Source organism: Sarcophilus harrisii, chromosome 4, assembly GCF_902635505.1.
Source record: "Sarcophilus harrisii chromosome 4, mSarHar1.11, whole genome shotgun sequence".
Taxonomy (NCBI): domain Eukaryota; kingdom Metazoa; phylum Chordata; class Mammalia; order Dasyuromorphia; family Dasyuridae; genus Sarcophilus; species Sarcophilus harrisii.
In genome coordinates this window covers 442,393,524-442,413,479 of record NC_045429.1, presented here as the reverse complement: position 1 = coordinate 442,413,479, position 19,956 = coordinate 442,393,524, and positions in this window count along the sequence as shown.

The window sequence follows — 19,956 nt, the reverse complement described above, 5'->3', positions numbered from 1 at the left end:
AGGTGGTACTTGAGCTTAGTATGAGAAGGGATCATGATTCCCAGGGGCACCGGTGAGGATGGAAAGCTTTCCAGAGGTAGGATACAGCCTGGGCAGCAGATTAGAATAATCTGTGGGGAGAACAACAAGTAAATCTATGGGGATAGAACAGAGTGTGTAAGATAAGTGGTGTTAGTTCTTCTGGGAAGATGGCAGAAACAAATTGGGAAGGAAAGTCACATGGAGGACTTGGTATATTGTATTTAAGGCAAAGTTTTGGAGCAAGGGATGCTATAGTCAGCCGCAGACCTTAGGAATATCACTTTGTAGCCATGTGGAGAATGGATTGGGGAAGAACGCCATTGGGGAGACTATTGCCAAAATCCAGGTCAGAAGTCATGAGGACCTGAACCAGGATGGTAGCTATGTGGATGGAGAGAAGGGGACAGGTGTAAGGTTTGAAAGCAAATTGATGACTTGACAAGTGATTGGATAAGGGGAAGCCGTGGAGTGGAGAATAAACAGTCAAAACAGGTGGTGTGATCTCAACCAAAATAGGAAAATTAGGAGGAAGAATGAATTTGGGGGAAATTAATTAAATTGTGGAAAAATTGAGCCTTATATGCCTCTGGGTCATTCAGATGAAGATGTTGAACAAGCCATTGGAGATAATAAAAGAGACAGATGAAGGCTATTTAGACAAATGAGTGCACAATCTTAGGCACAAAGATTGGGGTAGTTGGTAGGATAATGAAGGGGAAAAGTTCAAGAGAGAAGAGTGCCCTGACAGAGCCTTGGGGTACAACCACATGTGGGGATAGAACATGGATGATGATCATACAAAGGTGAGGGATGAAGTGGTTCATAGTCATCTCCCAGTTTTCTCTGGGTGTAACTGGTTCAATTCATTACTGCTCCATTGGAACTGATTTGGTTCATCTCATTGCTGAAGAGGGCCACGTCCATCAGAATTGATCATCATATAATATTGTTGTTGAAGTATATGATGATCTTCTGGTTCTAGCAAGGAGAAATTAAGTAACCTGGCCAGATATCACATACCCAGTATGGGTCAAAGGCAGATCTTACTGGCTTGACAGTCAACTCTCTATCCACCTCACCATGTCTTCAAAGCACACAGAAAAACTGTCGGACAGAGAGGAAGGGGAGTCACGAGAAAGTGTTGTCAGAAAAACCAAAGGAGAAGAGAGGATCCAGAAGGAGAGGTCAAAATGCTGAGGATTGAGAAAAGGCTCTCGGATTTGGCAATGATGAGGTCATTGGTGACTTTGGAGAGAGGCCAGGCAGGAATAAAAATAATCAGGAGTGAGTCATCTCATTAAAGCACCAAAAGGAGAAAAGGTCTAGGGAAAAGGAGTGGTCAGAGGTGGCAATCATTTCATGGAGGTCACAAAGAATCAGAACTGATTTAGCAATTAAGAACTAATCAGTGACCTCTGGGATTGAGGAGGGGAAGAATGCATAGGAAAATCTAAATGATATGAAAATAAAAGATAAAAATCTATTTTTAAAAGAAGAAAGATCATCAATAACCTTGATGAGAGAAGTTTCAGTTGATTGAAAAGGTTGAAACCAGATTGCAAATATCTTATAAAGGTGCCTGCGTGAGGAAATGAAGGCGACAAGTATAGACAGCTGGCCAAGAAAGGGAGGAAAGACATTGTATGATGCCCTTGAAGGGATGGTCAGTCAAGCGAAGGGTTCTTAAAAACAGCAATTTTTATAGACATTTTGGTAGGAGTCAATAAATGGAGAAATTAAAAATTAGAAGGAGGAAGTGGCAAAGATGGCAAGTGCCTGGAAGAGAAAATAGGGGCATGTGATGAGATTAAGGATGTGATGAGCAAAGTTGGAGAGCATGAAGAATGATTCTGATATGATTGGAATATAGGGGAGTGAGAGTACTTGTATAACCTCAATTTTTTCAGTGAAATTTGAAGTGGAGTCCTCTGCTGATAGGGATTAGGGAAGGAATGATGATGACTTGAAGAGAAAAATCAAAGAGAAGACACTATGAGAAGTGAGGCGAGCAGGAAGGAGTAAAAGGATCGCCATGACCCAGTGATAGCCCTTTCAGGTGGAACAATGTGAATCAGTGCTGGAAAGAGTCAGTACAATTGTATGACTTCCTAGGGCAGAATTTAGAAGCACCAGGTAGAGAAGGTCAAGGCTGAGGGTAATCCAGGTGTGGGGTTTGGCAAGTGACAACCATAGGACAAAGGCAAGGCATTCAAATATGAAAGTCAATATAAGATTGAAGGGTCTGAGTTTGTAGTGAGGAAAGTGAATCCAATTAGTAGCAACAACTTGGAAAAGCAGGGATGTCAGAGCTAGGGGGCATTTCATCTCCAGCCCGACCATTTTACATAGGAGGAAACTTGCCATCATGTGGCTCACCAGGGGTGATGTCTGGATTCATACCTTTGTAGGGAACAATGGAAAGAAAGAGGATTGGGTTCAAATCCCACTTCTATTTACTACTCAAGTTGCTCAATCTCACAGGTCTTAGTTTTTCCTCTGTAAAATGAAGGGAGTTGAAGTAGAATACTTCTAACATCCCTTCTAACTTTCTAAATATAATATTCTTTCTACTGTACCAGTCAAAAGCCCTGATTTCCTCTGCCCCTTCTCATGGTAATGTGATCATGGACAAGTCACTTGAAAAGTCACTTTTGCAGGCCTTAGTACTCTCTTTTATAAAACAAAAAATTACATTTGCACCTAAGAGGGGGCATGTCAAAAATTAAATGGGACCATTGTGAAGCATTTTCTGACTATAAGGCACTACAGGAACATAAGCTATTATTATTACTTTCCCTTGAAGGATTTATTTTCATTTTTTCTAGAGAAGCAGAGAGGGAGGATTTTTCCCCCCTGTCTAAACTAAATGAAAAAGAAAACCCTATTTAGTGAAGTCGCTCCTCCTGAATGAGTGGAGCTGTCCAATTATGAGCCTCGCACATGTGGTTTTTCAATTAGGGGTTCCTCAAAGCCTCAGTGACAATGGCTCGGCTAGGGTGGAGGGGGCAAGCGGAGGCAATGGTTACTGTGGCAAGACTTGAGGTTTTGGATTAGCCTCCTCTCTTCTCCTTTCCAGTACATGAATTTTAGCTATTTAGTGTGGGTATCTTGGGAGGTGGCTCTTCCCAAGATGGAGAGGGGGAGGTGGGCACTCTTCAGGGAAAGATTAGGCACCATACAATGCTTTTTAGAAATCTGGGGTTTTTTTCCCTTTCACAGAACTGGAACGTGTGGCTTGGAAAATATGTGTGTATACTATATATAAATGCACATAAAATGTATAAATATAAATTTGTATATGTATATTAAGATCTAAAACTGGAAGGCCTTACAGAGTCACAGTTAACCCCTTCATTTTATAGAAGAGGAAACAAAAAGATGTGGCTTGACCAAAGTCACACAGATAGCAAGGAAAAGAGGAGGAAGGGGATGTGAACCCCAGGGCCTCTGATTTCAGAATCAGTGCTCTCTCCATTATAATTCCTTACCTTCTCACTGATAGTCAGTGAGTCAATATTGTCTCCACAGATATGAATGGATGAGCTCTCTCAAAGTTCTTTGAGCTCCTCATCACCTATGTCCTCCATCATTATTCTATTTCTCTAGAGTAGCTTGCACCCATGATCAACCAATGAATCAACTAATCATCGAACATCTGTTGAGCAACAACTATGTGCCAGATACTGGATTAGGTGACCAGAATACAAAAAGTAAGACAACCCCTGCTCTCAAGGGGCTTCCACCTGAAATTGTTTTACTTCCCTGAACCTATTCTAAAATTCTTCTTTTATCACACCCGGTTTCCACCTTTCCTTGTCCCTTCCTCCTGCCATGTCTTTTCTTCACTTTCATGATGACTTTAATCCCTTTGTTCTTCCATCATCTTCCAGTTAATCAACCTTATTCTGGTCTCACTTTTCTCCTGAACAAATCTGACTCAAGATCATAGACTCAGATCAATGGATATACAATATTTGTGACTGAATTAAAAGGCAATGGGGTATCACAGACAGAGTGCTGAATTTGGAATCAGGAAGACTCAGGTTCAAATGTTAACTCTGACATTTATTAACTCTATGACACTGGATAAATTATCTAAACTTTCTGGGTTCAGTTTCCTTGTCTATAAGAGGAGGAGGTTGAATGTGATGGCCTGACGGATCTCTTTCTCAGGTCTAAATCTGTGATACTTTGAGTTGAATTCCATTTATGTTGCTACATTGGTCCAAACTGGAAAATAAAGATTTTTTTCACCGTACCTTCCAGATCTCCAGTGACTGTTTACATTATATTTCTGGTATACTTAAGTATTCCCTTGGTAGCTACTCTGGTTCATCAATATTGGCAGTCTTCTCTCCACAGTGGTACAGATAATGACCCATCTGTCTGCAGGCTTTTTGTCCATGTACTCCCATAGGTGCCCTGCCAAGGAATTCCCCAAAACACTATAAACCTGCTCCAAGTCTTGGAACATTCCAAGTGTGATGGATCTAAAAGGATTAAATGTCATCAAGACACTGGAGATATAAATACAAAGAGTGATACAATTCCTGCCCTCGAGGAGTTTATGTTCTAATTGGGGAGAGAACTATGTCTGTAAATGTTTCTGGCATAAATGTAAAGTGAAGATATACAATAAACATATACAAAGTAGTGTGAGAAGGAGGGCAGTAGCACTGGGGAGTGGGATAAGGATTCATATAAAAGATGGTGCTTGAGTTCCATCTTAAAGGCATGAGGCAGAATTAAGAAAGGAGTCCAAACGCGGCATTAAGCTCAGCCAATGCAAAGGGACAGAAAGGGGAAATGAAGAGTCACTTTTGGACCAGAGAGAAAGCCAGAGGAAGTAATGTCTGATAAGTTGTGATACTTGGATGGTCCCTCGGGGATCCTCCTTGCTCCCTGGTTGGATAGCCTCCATCCTCCAACCATCTCTCTTCTAGATAATATATTGGATCTCTCTTCTTGCACAAAAGACATCATTGGCAATATGCTGCGGCTTGCTTTTGTCCACCATTATTACCAATTACCGCTATCTCACTGAGGGGCTACAAGGGGATGTAGGAAGAGGCAAGGAAACTTACCATTCTAGCTTTAGGAGACATTCACTAATTAAGAAAAATAGAAGCTACTGCAACATATTCAACATATATAGGACTGCTTGCCATCTAGGGGAGAGGGTGGAGGGAGAGAGGGGAAAAATCGGAACAGAAGTGAGTGCAAGGGATAATGTTGTAAAAAATTATCCTGGCATGGGTTCTGTCAATAAAAAGTTATTATAATAAAAAAAAGAAAAAGAAAAATAGAAGCAAAGTAACCCTGCAGTGCTCATGTAAGTCAATACAAAATAAGATTTGATTTATAAATGCCCCAGGATGTGTGATAGCAGTGTGTGCAATCCTTGAGAAGTAGTAAGGACCTTGGACAGGGATGGCCATGGATCAACCCAGCACCCTACTCTAAGTCATTCTTATCACTTCTCATCTAGTAACATGACTTGTTCATCCAATTAGCCATTGCCTTCCATTCCTTCTCAGCACACATCACATTAAAACCTTAGTAAGTAGTTTAATTGGATCTGATAAAGATGTAATAAGACACAAACAACCACACAGAAGCTCCTTAATTCCCCCTCACTTCCCCGGGGTAGAATTTCCCTTTCCCAGGCTCCTATTGTAGGATAGAAGAAACAAATTTCATTTTATTTCATTCACAAAACTTGTGACTCCTTCTGGGTGCAGGAAGGGGTGATGTTAGAAACTTCATTGTTGTTTAATTTTAAGAAATTGCCAGAGCCAGCCCAACCTTCAGCAACCACCCGATCAGTCAGCAGCTATCAACACGGAGGCGAAACTCTCCACCGGCAAAAAGATTTAAGACTTGCTGAAGGCTCAGATGATGTTAGTATTTTTTAGATAAAGTATTTTTTAGTTAAGATACATACTTTTTTTAGGCACAATGCTATTGCACATTCAATAGATTACAGTATAGTATAAACATAACTTTTATATGCACCGGGAAAGCAAAAAATTCTTGTGACTTGCTTTATTGTGATAGTCATTTTATTGCAGGAGTCTGCAATTGAACCTGCAATATCTCTGAGGTATGCCTTGTACCTAGCAAATGAAAAAGAAATCTCAGAGGAAAAACACCAGCAGTGGCAAGACTAGAAATGTCTTCCTGCAAAAGGTGGGATTTGCATTGAATCTTGCAAAGAGCCAGAGGAGGTAGAGTAGAAAGGAGAGTGGGCTACCCTTGGGCACAAGCCAGTGAAAAAGCAAAGAATTGGGAGATGGACTGTTGGGTACAAGGAACAGTGAGAAGGTCAGTGTTGCTGGATAGAGAAGAGAGCCTTTCATGCTTGGATGGGAGCCAGTGGAGAAGCAAGAAGTGAGGAGTTGGAGTGTTGGATGCAAGGAATAGCAAGAAGGTCAGTGCTGCTGGATTTGTAGAGTGGAATAAAGTGTAAGAAGATTGGAAAGTAGGAAGGGACAGATGGTGATGAATATTAAATACCAGAGGATTTTATATTTGATCTTGGAGGTGACCGGGAGCTGGAGAGGAGTAATATGGTCAGAACTGGGCTTTAGGGATATCGTGTCAGCAGTTGGGTGGAGGATGGATAGAAATGAGAAGATTCTTGAGACAAGGGGACCAATCTGACGGCTATTCAATAGACAAGGCATGAGATAATTAGGACTCACACCAAGGTGGTGGCTATGCCCTAAAGGAAGGGGACATGTACAAGAGGTGCTGTCAAGGTTGAAACAATAGGAGTTGCAACAGACTGAATACTGGAGATAAGTGTGAGTCAATAATGACTGCAAGATTTTGAGCTTATGGTACTTTGATAGCGATAGGGAAAATTGGAAGATAGGAAGTTTGGGGAGAAAGAGTTCTGCTTTGGACATGTTGAGTCTGAGATGTCTGCAGTTACAATCATAGAAAAGGGAAGGATGGGAGGAAAGGAAGGAGAGAGAATATAAGTGGAAGTGAAGAGGGCTCCAGAGTGGTCAGCTTTCTTTCAGAAATAGAAGTAGCTCTAGATAGGCCCGATGCAATTCATCGCTTTGCTTCCAAAGTTCAAGCTCATTGTAAAGACCTGCCCTCACCTCCATTACCTAATCAGGGTTGTGAGGAAACACTGAAAAAAATTCAAATATAAACCAGGCCCAGGGTGGAGATTAATAAAAACATCACTCTCAGAGAATCCCCTAATCACAAGGCAACCCTGCCCCATCCCGGATGCTCTAGTATAACAGCAGCCTGGAATCAGCACAGTCTGACCAACTCCAGTGGTTCCTTATTAATCCTTGGATCAAATACAAACTGATCTGCTTGACATTCAAAGCTCCTCACCACTAGCTCCAAGTTCCATTACTAAGCTCACTATTCTTCTTCATGTCCTTTTCATCCTAATCACACTGACCTTCTTCTTCTGCCTGTTCTTCATACACAATACCCATCGCCTGCCTCCATGCCCTGGCTAGGCGTGTTTCCTTATCTGTAAAATGGGGAGGGGGCAGTGCACAAGTTTATGTTTAAGGTCCATTCTAAAACAAATCTATGATCCCCGTTGAATGCTATGAGCAAGTCACGTAAATTTTCTGCACTTCAGTTTCTCGTAATGTCCAGGCTAGCTTTCTCTGGAGTCTGAGATTGTGCTCTAGCACACTCTCACTCAAGTCTGTGTCTCTGTCTCCCTCTCCCTCTCCTTCTCCCTCTCCCTCTCCCTTTCTCTCTCTCTCTCCCTCTCTTTCTCCCCTTCCCTCTCCCTCTCCCTCTCTCTCTCTCCTGCTTATTTCCAGTCCTCTCAGCCCTTATATACCTTACTACAATTACATCACTGCAGCACCCTGAGCATGTGCCAACTGTAGAACCATGACATCACCCTGCTAAGTACTAAGTGTATGTGAACTAGAGAACCATCATCTCATCAATCCCACTGAGTTAACATCTTATTGTAAGTATCCTTGTTTCAAATTTACTTCTCCGGAGTTCCGGCCCTCTACAGTTTCCCTATTTGCAAAATGGGACTGAAAATACCTAGACTACTTATCACCCAGAATTTTGTGAGACTCAATAAGATAATGTATGGGAAACACTTTGAAACCTTAAAATGCCAGATAAAGGTCAGCCATTTTCACAAACTGGATGAGTGACGCTGGGTAAATCATGCAAACCTCCTGATGTCCAAGGCAATTCTTTGAGATCATAAGTTGCTAAGAAGAAAGTTTCCTCTCTGGAGAGTTCTCTACACCAAGGCAATCACAAATCCATTTCTTATCCTTAAATACGTGAATGCTCAATATTGGTAATGAATTCTTGAAATATGGTAAATGGCTCCTGTCACATCACTTGGCAAAGACCAGCTTTGCTCTTGGGTCCAATTCCTTGGAGATGACCACCATCCCCTGAAGAGTCCGGGGAAGTGGGAGGCTCTCTGTGAAAAAAACAAGCCAGATACCAGGAAGCAGAAATATTGAGGTGGCCATTGTCTTGTTTCCTATTTCCTTGGTGCAATTTTCAACTAGGAACAGCTGGAAATTAACTCAGTTTTATGCGGCTGTATTTCTCACACCCTTCCCTCTCAGGGATTTGCTTGCTTACTTACAGGAAAGGAACATTCTGTTCCAAGTGGGATGGCCTGGGGTTTGGGGGTTTCAAGCAAAGCATAAAGTGGTGAGAAATGAGGAAGCAAGGGTAAAAAGGAGAGAAAGGCAGAGATAATAGCGTGTGGCCAGTTCTAAAATGACCAATTCCCAGTCCAGCTACCAAAAATGCAGAGAGCATAAATTCAAAATTATGTTTTTTCCTCCTCCAACTCCCAATCCCCCTTTCCCTCCCAGCCTCAATCAGTTGCCATGTCCCATTGATTCTGTGCTCTCGCTCTCTCTCTCTCTGTTTTTGTCTTTGTCTGTCTGTCTCTCTCTCTCTCTCTCTATGTCTCTCTCTGTCTCTCTCTATCTCTGTCTGTCTCTCTATCTCTGTCTGTCTGTCTCTCTCTCTCTCTCTCTCTCCCTCTCCCTCTCCCTCTTCCTCTCCCTCTCCCTCTCTCTCTCTCCCCTCTCTCTCTCTCCCCCTGTCTCTCCCTCTCTCTCTCACAAACTTTCCCCTTATTTTCACCTGTCTGGACAATGCCAGTAGTTTTTAATTCTGTTTTCATTGCCACCAAACTGAATGACAGTCACTTGCCTCTCCAATCCACACTTGCAAAAGTAATCTTCCTAAAGCAAAGATGTCACTCTCCTGCTCCAAATCCATCCCAGTCAATAGCCTCAAAAATAAATTAACTTCTTAACTGAGCATTCAAAACTCTCCAGAGATTGCCTCCAATCCACCTCCTCAGCCAGGTTTCACTCTATAGCCCTTTTACCATTCTACACCTTCAGCAGAGAGAATTGAAGTTTGGAATGACTTGCTCTTGATAAAGTGATGCTGCTTTTTGTGATTACTGCTTCCCTTTCTAAAAGTTCACAAATCACCCTTTTAATAATAAACTATACAAGTTTGTCAAAAATGGAAATCAAGAACAGCAAACTACAGTTTGAGGACCTTAGTCTCTTTCTTCTCTTTTAAAAAAAAAAAACTGGTTAGGTACTCGCCTTCTTTGTTCTATTTCTCCCATTAAGCTTTTCTTTCAAAAAACCTTAACAAGGGCTCAACTATTACATTCATAAGATCTTAAAACCATGAAATACAGTTGGACCCATCAAAGGAAGTAAGGTGTTCTCTTACTATCTCGCCACTTATATTAGGATTCAACCCCCATCTGCTACTTTGCCCCATTATTTTCAAACTAAAGATCATTGTAGTTAAAAGAGAAAACAGAAGCAAAATAAAAGTTCTACCTTCTATCTTTGTCATTATCATTGTCCTATTAAACCTTAACACTAGTCATATTCTGCCTTTTGTAATCTTCTTTTCCCCCAATATGATTTTGAATTACAATTTGACATTGTCATTCTTCATACTTATCATCAGTCTTAGTTTATTCTGATAACTTTAACACTCCTATCACTATTTTTACAGGGCCATGTTATTCTTCTGTACTCTGTTTTTACTTCCATATTTTCAACATCCTGTAAAAATCTAAGAAGTCCAATAAGATTTTTATTCATCCACATTGGTCTCTTTAGACAAGACCTTCATATCTTTCCACCCATTTTGGAATGATTATAGAATCCTATAGAATTATAAAAATATAATTCTATATTATCCTATAGAATTATAGAAATATAATAATTATAGAATCATTTTCCTTATGGAACTAAAAGTCATGGGAGCCAGTATGTCCTTTTAAAAAATTCTTTGGAATCTGCTCTCCTACAATCTGGGGTACCTTAGAGATGTTACCCATACCTTAGAGATGTTATCCATCTTCTTCTCAATCATGAATTCTAAATGGTTGTTTCCTCCCATCATTCCTATTGTGGTTAGAATCAGGTCCAGAATTGCAGTTCCCCTTATTTTAATGAAATCATCATGAAGTTAAGTCAACAGCTGCCCTGCTTTTGACAGAGAGAGAGATGTCTGCACGACTATTCTTTCTAGTTTTCCTAAACTCATCTGTTTCCTATTTCTACCCAGACAATTTGTACTATACTTCCATGAAAGCTTCTTAAATAACTCCTTTTTTTAAAAAAAATGCTGAAAATATTAAGAAATACTATTTTTCTGACCTGAAAGCCCTTTCAAGACATTTTCCCCCATTCCTACTCTCCCCTCCATGGTGGATGACAGGATTAGAACAAAGGGTCTTTTTCCAAAAGCAAATGGACTAATATTCAAACTGAAGTTTGGACAAGGATCATCTTATCTTCTTCATCCACCCAATGGATAAGGCTATTTCATCCAAAGGGATATTATTGTCATTAAGAAAAGATTTTCAATGTTGATCCATTCTCATTAACTCCCATTAGGGGATTATTCTGAAATGTTCCTCCAAAACTATATTAAACATATTGAGATTTCCTTTCTTCTTCAAAATCATTATAAACGTCTTGGACATAGGAACAGGTTTGAGGGTAAGAAGGGAGGTATGTGGTCTATAGCTGATTTGGACATCTCTCTCAAACAAGAAAATGCTTGGGTGTTAGGTGAACACCAGATTGAACAAACTTATTTCAGATAAACTTATTCTTAAAATACAGGTAGAGTAAAAATTTTTTTAATTTAAAAAATACAGATAGAGTATAAATATATTTTTCTTCAACATTTCTCTATCAATATTGTGCCCATTTCTCCTTCATTTGGCCTTTGCCCTAAATGAATCTCTACCATACTTCTTCCCCTTAGGTTCCTAGATTTCTTCAAATTAAGTATATCCTTTAATAAAACAATTCTACTCAACTACCCAGTAAATCTATTTTGTTCCTTTTGAATAAGATATACCCTAGCAGAGAGTAATAATCTAGTTATATGTCCTATCCTATCATATTTCACTGCTGCTCTGGAAATTGAATTGATTTCTTTGCACTGGGATTTTAAATTCACCTTGGTTATAATTTAAGCATCTATGCATTTATGATAACTTAGGCTATGGATTTTGTTACTGGTTCCTCTCTTAGATCTTGTCTTTTGTGAACTATTGAGCATTTCAGTGACTATCTTTCTTCCTATATTGTAAGTGCTACTTTTGTGGCATCTTACTTGATATACAAGTACAGTTTTCTCTCTTCTCCATTTTCAAAAATAAAGATTTTCAAGATACTAAGAAATCACACATTTTCATTAGCCCTTATTATGTGCACTCTATTTCTGACATAGAGCCCACAATTCAGAATCTCTGATCCTATGAGTCTACTATTTCATCATTCCTGTATTTTAAGCTATGGTCAAGAAATTCAAATATTATTCTCGGGCACTATCTTCTTAATCAGCTATTCACTTCCCAAATCTGCCTTCCACTTCCCTCTAAGTCTCTGCCTTCAATCAGCAAAATGCCCCTAAAGTTTTTGGTTTCTTGCCCTTTTCAGATATAAACCTTTGATGATAATGAAAAATTTTAGATCTTTGTTTCCCACATTCGGAGACTTATATTCTTATTGACTACACAGTATCATCTCATAGAAAACTACCAGGTTATTTATTTTTCCAATTTAGTTATTTCTTATTAAGTTCTTTACTTTTTAAATTTTGAATTCCAAATTCTCTCTTTCCCTCCGACCTTCCCCCACCTATTGAGAGAGCAAGCAATATGATACCAATTATATATGCGAAAACATGCAAAACATATTCCCATACTAGTCACATTTTCAAAAAGCAAAAGGGCAAGAAAAATAAAGAGAAATTTCATCAGTTCTCTCCCTAGAGGTGGATAACATTGTTTTTATCATGAGTCATTTGGAACTGTCTTAGATCATTGTAGTGATCAGAGTAGCCACTCTTTCACGGTTGATTATCATTACAACAATGATGTTACTGTGCACAATAATCCTATGATATTCTCACTTCACTTTGCATCGGTCCATATATGTCTTGCCCGTTTTTCTTAAACCATCTCCTGCTCATTTCTTATAACCCAACACTCCGTTACAATCATCTACTATAACGTGTTCAGCCATTCCTCAATTGATGAGCATTTCATTAAGAAATGTTTTCCATACAAGATTATTTAAACACACACCCACATGCACACACGCACAAACACACACTCTTACATACAACCACCAACCACCAACTTTGAAATCTTGGGCATTTAACAACCTGATGCAAATTCTGAATCTACTCGTTTTATCTATCCAACTCATTCTTCAAGTTCAAGACTTGTGTGTTCCCATTGGTATTTGGTCTAATGATCCAGGGGTCCTCAAACGACAGCCCACGGGCCAGATGCAGCAGCTGAGGCCGTTTATCCCCCTCATCCAGGGCTATGAAGTTTCTTTATTTAAAGGCCCACAAAACAAAGTTTTTGTTTTTACTCTAGTCCAGCCCTGCAACAGTCTGAGGGACAGGGAACTGGCCCCCTATTTAAAAAGTTTGAGGACCCCTGGATTCTAATCCATTATGGTTTTGGGACTTTCAGCTAGCTTCCACCAAAGAATGACTCACCCAATGCTAAAAGCAATAAATTTATATATTTTTAAATTCCCAAAAGTGAAGGTTATGCAGTTAACTTGATACACCCAAGAGTGGGAGCTTGTAAGGAATAGAAAGTAGAGGCAACAAAAGTATTCTGGGGCATCACTTACTCACCAAACCAGGGCATTAGCCAGCACCTCCAAATTGGGATGAGGAAAGATAAGGAAAGGATACAAGCAGGAATGTGTACTGCAGAGCCTTCCTAAATATAATCCTAAAAACAAGAAGAAAAATTTCTGTTCTTACGATTGTAAACTGCAAGTGTTAATGCAAAGTCATCTCTCATGTGCACACTTAAAATTAGAGTCAAAAATCAGCATCTTTCTATATTTTTTTCTTTGAGGTTTTAATTTCATTTTTAAGTCAATTCAAATTAGGCTTCTATACAAAGACAGAAGGAAGGAAAGGGGATGGAAAGGAGAAAATAGAATGGAAAGGAAGGGAGAAAAGGCAAGGCAAGGAGAAAATGAACGAAAAAGGGGATGAAAAAGGAATGAAAAACATATATAGAGTTATACCCCAAGGAGGCTAGTGAGAAAAGAAAAGCATCATATATGACAAAATAGAACAGCATTTTGTTTTTATAGCAAAGAACTAGAAATGAAATCAATGCCCTTCTGCTTTAAATAAACTATGGTACAAACTAAGTTTCTTACTTTGCCAAAAGAAATGACGACTATGATAAATGCAGAGAAGTATGGAGAAGCCTACTTGAAGTGCCATAAAGCAGAGTTCAGAAAACACCATACACAAAGACTATGATAATATAACTGGAAAAAATAACTACAACGAAGCATCCAAACTGGATACTTTGCCATTTTAAAGCCCAAGCATGGCCCCAAAGAAGAGCTGGGAAGGTCTTTTTCCATCCTTCTTTGCAGAAATGGGGTTCCATCAATGTGGAGTGTTACATGTAACAACCGATTATTTTCAGTGTATTGGTTGGTTCTGCTGATTTATTTCCTCTTTCTTATTTTTTTTTCCTTTGTTGTAAGGGATGGTTCTCTGAGAGGAGAGAGGAAGAGGGAAAATTTTTTTTAAATTAATTTTTTATAAATTTCTTAAAAATAGGAAGAATATTTTTATGATTTAGATTCCAGGTGTCAATCCATTTCAATTCAGTCAAAAATTACATAGCACACACTGCAACCTGGGTATAGACCCACATCTCAGGTCTCTTGGGCATGTGACCTTGGGAAGCCACTTAATCTTTCATTTGTCCCCCTCTGTTTCTCTACAAGCATGAGATACTCCTTCCAGAACTGCTGGGGAGAGGAAGCTGCCACATGAATAAGGATGCTCTGCTACCGTGGGGGTGAGATTCGGCTCAAGGGCTCACTCAAGTAGCATGAATTATGCAAATGCGCCAATGAGCGACAGATTATGTGGCCTAATGTGGAATAATCAAGTCAAATTTATAAGTATAACCATTAAATCAACTTCATAATCAGAATTGGGTGAATCACAAACTTGAGAGAAAGTGAAATAAACATTAAAAAAAATAAATAAATCCAACCCAATTCAGCAGATGGGTTTCCATCTCTACTAAAAATGTAATGGGTGAAATTGCAGCCCAGGATACTGAGGTAAAACCGAAGGAAGGAATTTAGTATGGATCATGTGTTTGAGAGGACAGACAGACAGCCCTGGGCTCAGGATCAGGAAGATCTAGGTTCAGATTCTATCCCTGATATGGACCATCCCCATGACCCTAAGAAATTCATATAGACCCTTGGAGTTCCATGAATAGAATTGTAAGCTGCTGCAGAATTGTTGCTGATCTGTGCTGGTAGTGGGGGTAACCTCCACACTAAAGAAATTGCAGGTTCAAACTGTTAGACCCTTGATAGATCAGCAAACTGGAATGAGAGGGGGAAATCTGCCTATCTCCCAGAGCTGTGGTGAGGATCAAACAAGATCATATCTGTAAAGTATTTATTGTAATATTTGGAACGCATTTGGTGTGCATGGTTGACACATAAAAAATGCTTTCTTCCTTCATCCTTCCCTCCCTCTCTCCTTTTCTTCCTTCTTTCCTCCTTTCTTTGTTTCCTTTGTTCTTTCCTTCTTTTCTTCAATCTTTCTTTCCTTCATGCATTCCCTCCTCCTTTCCTTCCTTCTTCTCTTCTCTTCCTTCCTTCTTTTTCTTCCTTCCTTCCTTCTTCCTTCCCTTTCTTCCCTTCTCCTTTTCTTCTTTCCTTTTCTTCTTCTCTTCCCTCCTTCCTCTTTCCTTTACATCCTTCCCTCCTCCTTTCCTTCTTTCCTTTCTTTTTCCTTCCTTCCTCCTTTCCTTCATTCCCTTTTCCTTTTCTTCCTTTCTTTTTCCCTTCCTTCCTTTTTTGTTTCCTCCTCATCCTTACCTCCTTCTATCCTTCCTTCCTTTCTTCCTTCCATCATTCCCAGAACTAATAAATACCTATTGAGGGAAAATTTGAAAATAGTTCTTCTTGAAAACCAGGGGATGATCCTCTAAGGAACTCTTCCGATCTAGAGACTGAATGATGGGTTACCGCCATATAGCATAGATATTAAGGATTTTGATTCCATTGATTTGAGTTCAAATCTTAGCTCGGCTATTTAGTATAAGTTAGTATATGACCTAGGGCAAATCATTTTGGTCCTAGTTTTTTGGTCCTAGTTTCCTCCTCGGTAAAATCAGGAGGCTGGGCAAGATTCCTTTGACCTACATACTATGGTATAATAGAGCAGCACTGCATTAATTTCCCTTCCAAACATTGCCAAGAGATAAAAAGGTAAATGATTAGCTTATGGAGAATGGAGAGATTCCTGCTACCCCTTCCCTCTCCACCCCCACTCCCCCCCACCCCCGATGGACCAACAGTGCCTTACGGTGAAAGAAAGACTGTAAAACAGAATGCGTGCTCTGTCAGTGAGCCCTGGTCTCCTCCATGGCCACCATTCCCAAGTGGATGATTTTATAGCCTTTTTCTTCCAATCTCCAAGACCTTGTACCACCTCCATTTGCTAAATTGGAATATCACTCCATGTTTATTTTGGTGTAGATAGTCTGCTTTCCAGAAGCCAAAAACACCCTAAAATTATTTCAAGGATGTAGAGCAGAAGTGTCAAACATATGGCCCAAGGGCCGCAGTTGGTTCACAACACTCCCAAGTGTGGCCTAAATCAGATTAAAATGTAATTGGAAAATGTTCAGCAAAATAAGTAAAGCTACAGCAAAACCTAGATAATGTTAATGTGTGGGCTTTCTAAGTCAATGTTCTTCCAGGGATCTTCAAATATATCTCAGTTTCTATCGGAGTCTGACATCACCAACATAGAGAAACATCCAACAGAAGGAACCAAAAAGACTTATTGATCCTCAAGCACCCACCTTGATTCTCCCAGGTTTCTCAAGTTCCTATAATGAGCAATTAGGAGGCAAAATGGGACGTCTTCGTGTGTTTCTGAAGTCTTTGGGGAAATTTCCCATCGTCCATCAACTAAATGCATTTAATGAGTATCTACTATGTGCCAGGCCCTGCAACAGGTGCTGGAGGCACAAAACTAAAATGAAACCATCCCTGCCCTCAGGGAGCTTAAGCTCTAATAAGGGACAAGGGGCATTCACTATCCCATAGGCAAACTGGCGTTTTTGACTTTGACAAGGATGTCGCCGAGACGTCCCAAGACCCTTGATGAAGCTAATTTTCCGCAGTGGACAAGAAATGCTCCGATGACCTGGGATGTGACCAGCACCAAGCTGGATAGGGCTCGCCAGGGATGTGGAGCAGCACTAGCCATCTATGAGTTTAGTACACGCTGTCAAAGAAGACAAATAGGGATGCGGCTCCTTTATCACAAAGGCTGTGGGATACTGAAGCTATCTTAGGAAAATAACCAGTGATATTTAAGGAGCCCAGCTGAAAAACAGCTGAGAGTATGGGGCTTCCATTAGCGAGTGTGCCCACAGCACAGGTGAACCCTCTTTGCCTCAGGTGCCCCTGGGTGATTGGCAGAAGGAGCAAAGGCGAGAAATAATATGAATCAACAAGAAAAGAAGCAAACCTAAGGGAACCTTAGAGGCAGTTACAGCAACTGATGCCCTTACTATCCTCTCCTGTGCTTTTCAATCCAAGTTAACATGTCACAACAATTCATTTTCTGAGCCTCCAGGTATCTGAATATACTCAAGATTCATCTTAAAGTGTATTGATATCCAACATCAATAAGATAAATGAAACATAAGGACTGAATCAGAATGAAAGTCTCCTGTCTTCCTGAATAGTAGACTTCAGAGTCTAGAGATGCAGGGGGGAATTCTGGACCTTCAGGACTATCCACAGAATAGGCAAGTGACTTAGTCTCTGAGACTTGGCTTCTACCCAACAATCAAAAACATAGATAGATAGCCAGATAGAGAGATAGAAAGATAGATCGATAAATGGATGGATGGATGGATGGATAGATAGATAAAGGACTAGATGGATGGATAGATAGGCTGCTAGATGAGTGAATAAATGGATAGATGGATGGATGAATAGATAGTAAGCAGACAGATAGACAGATGTATAAATAATTAAGCAGACAGATACGTAGATAGATAGCTACATAGAGGTACAGAAGAAAAGGACAAATCATTCCAGTTTCTCTGCCAAGAAAACCCCCAATGGCGTCACAGAAAATCAGACAGGATTTTAAAAAAGACTGAACAACAACAACACTCAAACACACATACCCCTGCAGCACTTTCTAACAATGAAATAGCAAGAGACATGAAGACACCAAGGGGGAAATATCTATAACTCTATACAAATGACGACCTTAATGCAAAAAGCATTGATTAAGCATTTACTAGGTGACAAGCAGCATCCCAAGTGCCAGACAAATAGAGAAGAAAGAAATCTCCACTCTCCAAGACCCTGGAAATAACAGGTTCCCACTGGAGTTTCTTATTGAATTGGAGAGGAGGTACAACATGGTCAGAAACAGGAGGTTTGACAGGATGGTAGCAGAGAAATAAGGCTAACTTTGGGGCACGGAGTACTGCAGGGGTGAGCAGAGCTGAGTGCCAAAAAGGTAGAGGGAACATGAGACAATCAGAGGGCACAATGAGGTAATTAAGTGAAGGGGTAAAGGGGTAAAAATATTTCAAGCCCCAACTCAAAAAAAAATAATTAGGATGTAAGGGCTGTGGAAAAGAACTGAAGTAAGGAAGGAAAATGTTGAAATGGGAACTGTGGCATCCAGGACATTCATAATAACATATTGTTTCTCCTTTGTTTTTGAAGACATCAGGAGGAAAATGTCTTGATTGCAAGTGAATTGGATTTGAGAGAGGAGGCAGTTTTCAAAGTCACCAACCTCATTTTCTCTTCCAGAGCTATTTGGGAACCAATAATGATAATAATAGCAAGATACAGATCAGGATGACTATAAATGGCCCCGGATTTAGTGGGAGAAATTGGTCTTTTTAAGCTAAGGTCTTTCTGAGGTCTCAGTTTTTCTGAGGCAATGCCCATTCAATGATTTAAGGCTAGGTAAGAAACGAGGCAAAAGATGGTTCCAGTTTGTTTACTCAAAAAAAAAATCAAACTGGGAGGGAAAGACCCTGGGAGTTTTTGACCAAAACAAAAAGCAATTGCTATCTGCAATCACTCTAAGTCAGCAAAAAGCAAACAATGACCAAGTGAGACTTGGATTGGAATCTATTATTGGCGATCAGTGAGGGTCATGATTTGGATTTAAGGCACAGTCAAATAGCTCCATTTGGATCCCAAAGAGAACTTAGAGATTATTGGACAGTAAACTCCTTTGAGGACCAGGGCTCTTTTTGTGCTAAATATACGTAGGTGCTTAATTGATGTTGATTTATTGATTGCCCTTCTGACTCCAAATCTGGCATGTTCTTGACACCACAACAAAAAGTTTTCTCATCCAATTCTTCTGTTCCTACATGCAGCTAGGATATCCCCCCCAAAAAAAAAAATTATAAAACTAAGACAGATGATATTGCTTCCAAATCGTATAGCACTAAATGAAGTAAGTAGAACCAAGAGGACATTGTACACAGCAACAGCAAGATCATACAATGATTAATTCTGATGGACAAGGCTCTTTTCAACAGGGAGGTGATTCAGGCCCGTTCCAATGATCTTGTGATTGGAGAGAGCATCTGCATCCAGAGAGAGGATTATGGGAAGAGTGTAGATCACAATGTAGTGTTTTCACTTCTTTGCTGTTCGTTGCTTGTGTTTTGTTTTATTTCTTATTTTTTCCCTTTTTGATCTGATTTTTCTCATGCAGTGTGATAATTGTGGAAATATGTATAGAAGAATTGCACATGTTTAACATATTGGATTACTTGCCATCTAGGGGAGGGGTGGGGGAAAGGGAGGGAGAAAAAAATTTGCAACACAAGGTTCTGCAAAGGCGAATGTCAAAAACTATGATATATTTTGAAAACAAAAAGCTTTAATTAAAAAAAGAAAGAAAGAAAATCAGTTTAATGGGGTAAAAGACCACTCTGGATTTAAGGTCTCTCACCTGTAAAGAAATAAAAAAATACCTAGTCCCTCTAAAAAAAAATCATGTAGCACTGTTGAAATCTTTACTAAGTGTTAAGTCCTGAAATCTCCCAACTGTGTGAACTCCATTGAGTACTTAGATACTTCAGTTGTATTTAGTACCTTGTTTCAAGTTCTGGCCCAAAATATCTCCTTCTAAGATCAAATCAAACATATTGAACCATGCCAAATTAGATAATTATTGTCTCTATCAACTCCAATGTCTTAACACTTTGTAAAGATTCCAACATAGCACCTTCCATGAATTGTTTCAGTAGGAAGCTTCCCTTTGGGGGTTTATTTCTTGGCTATTCAACTCTCAGGTCAG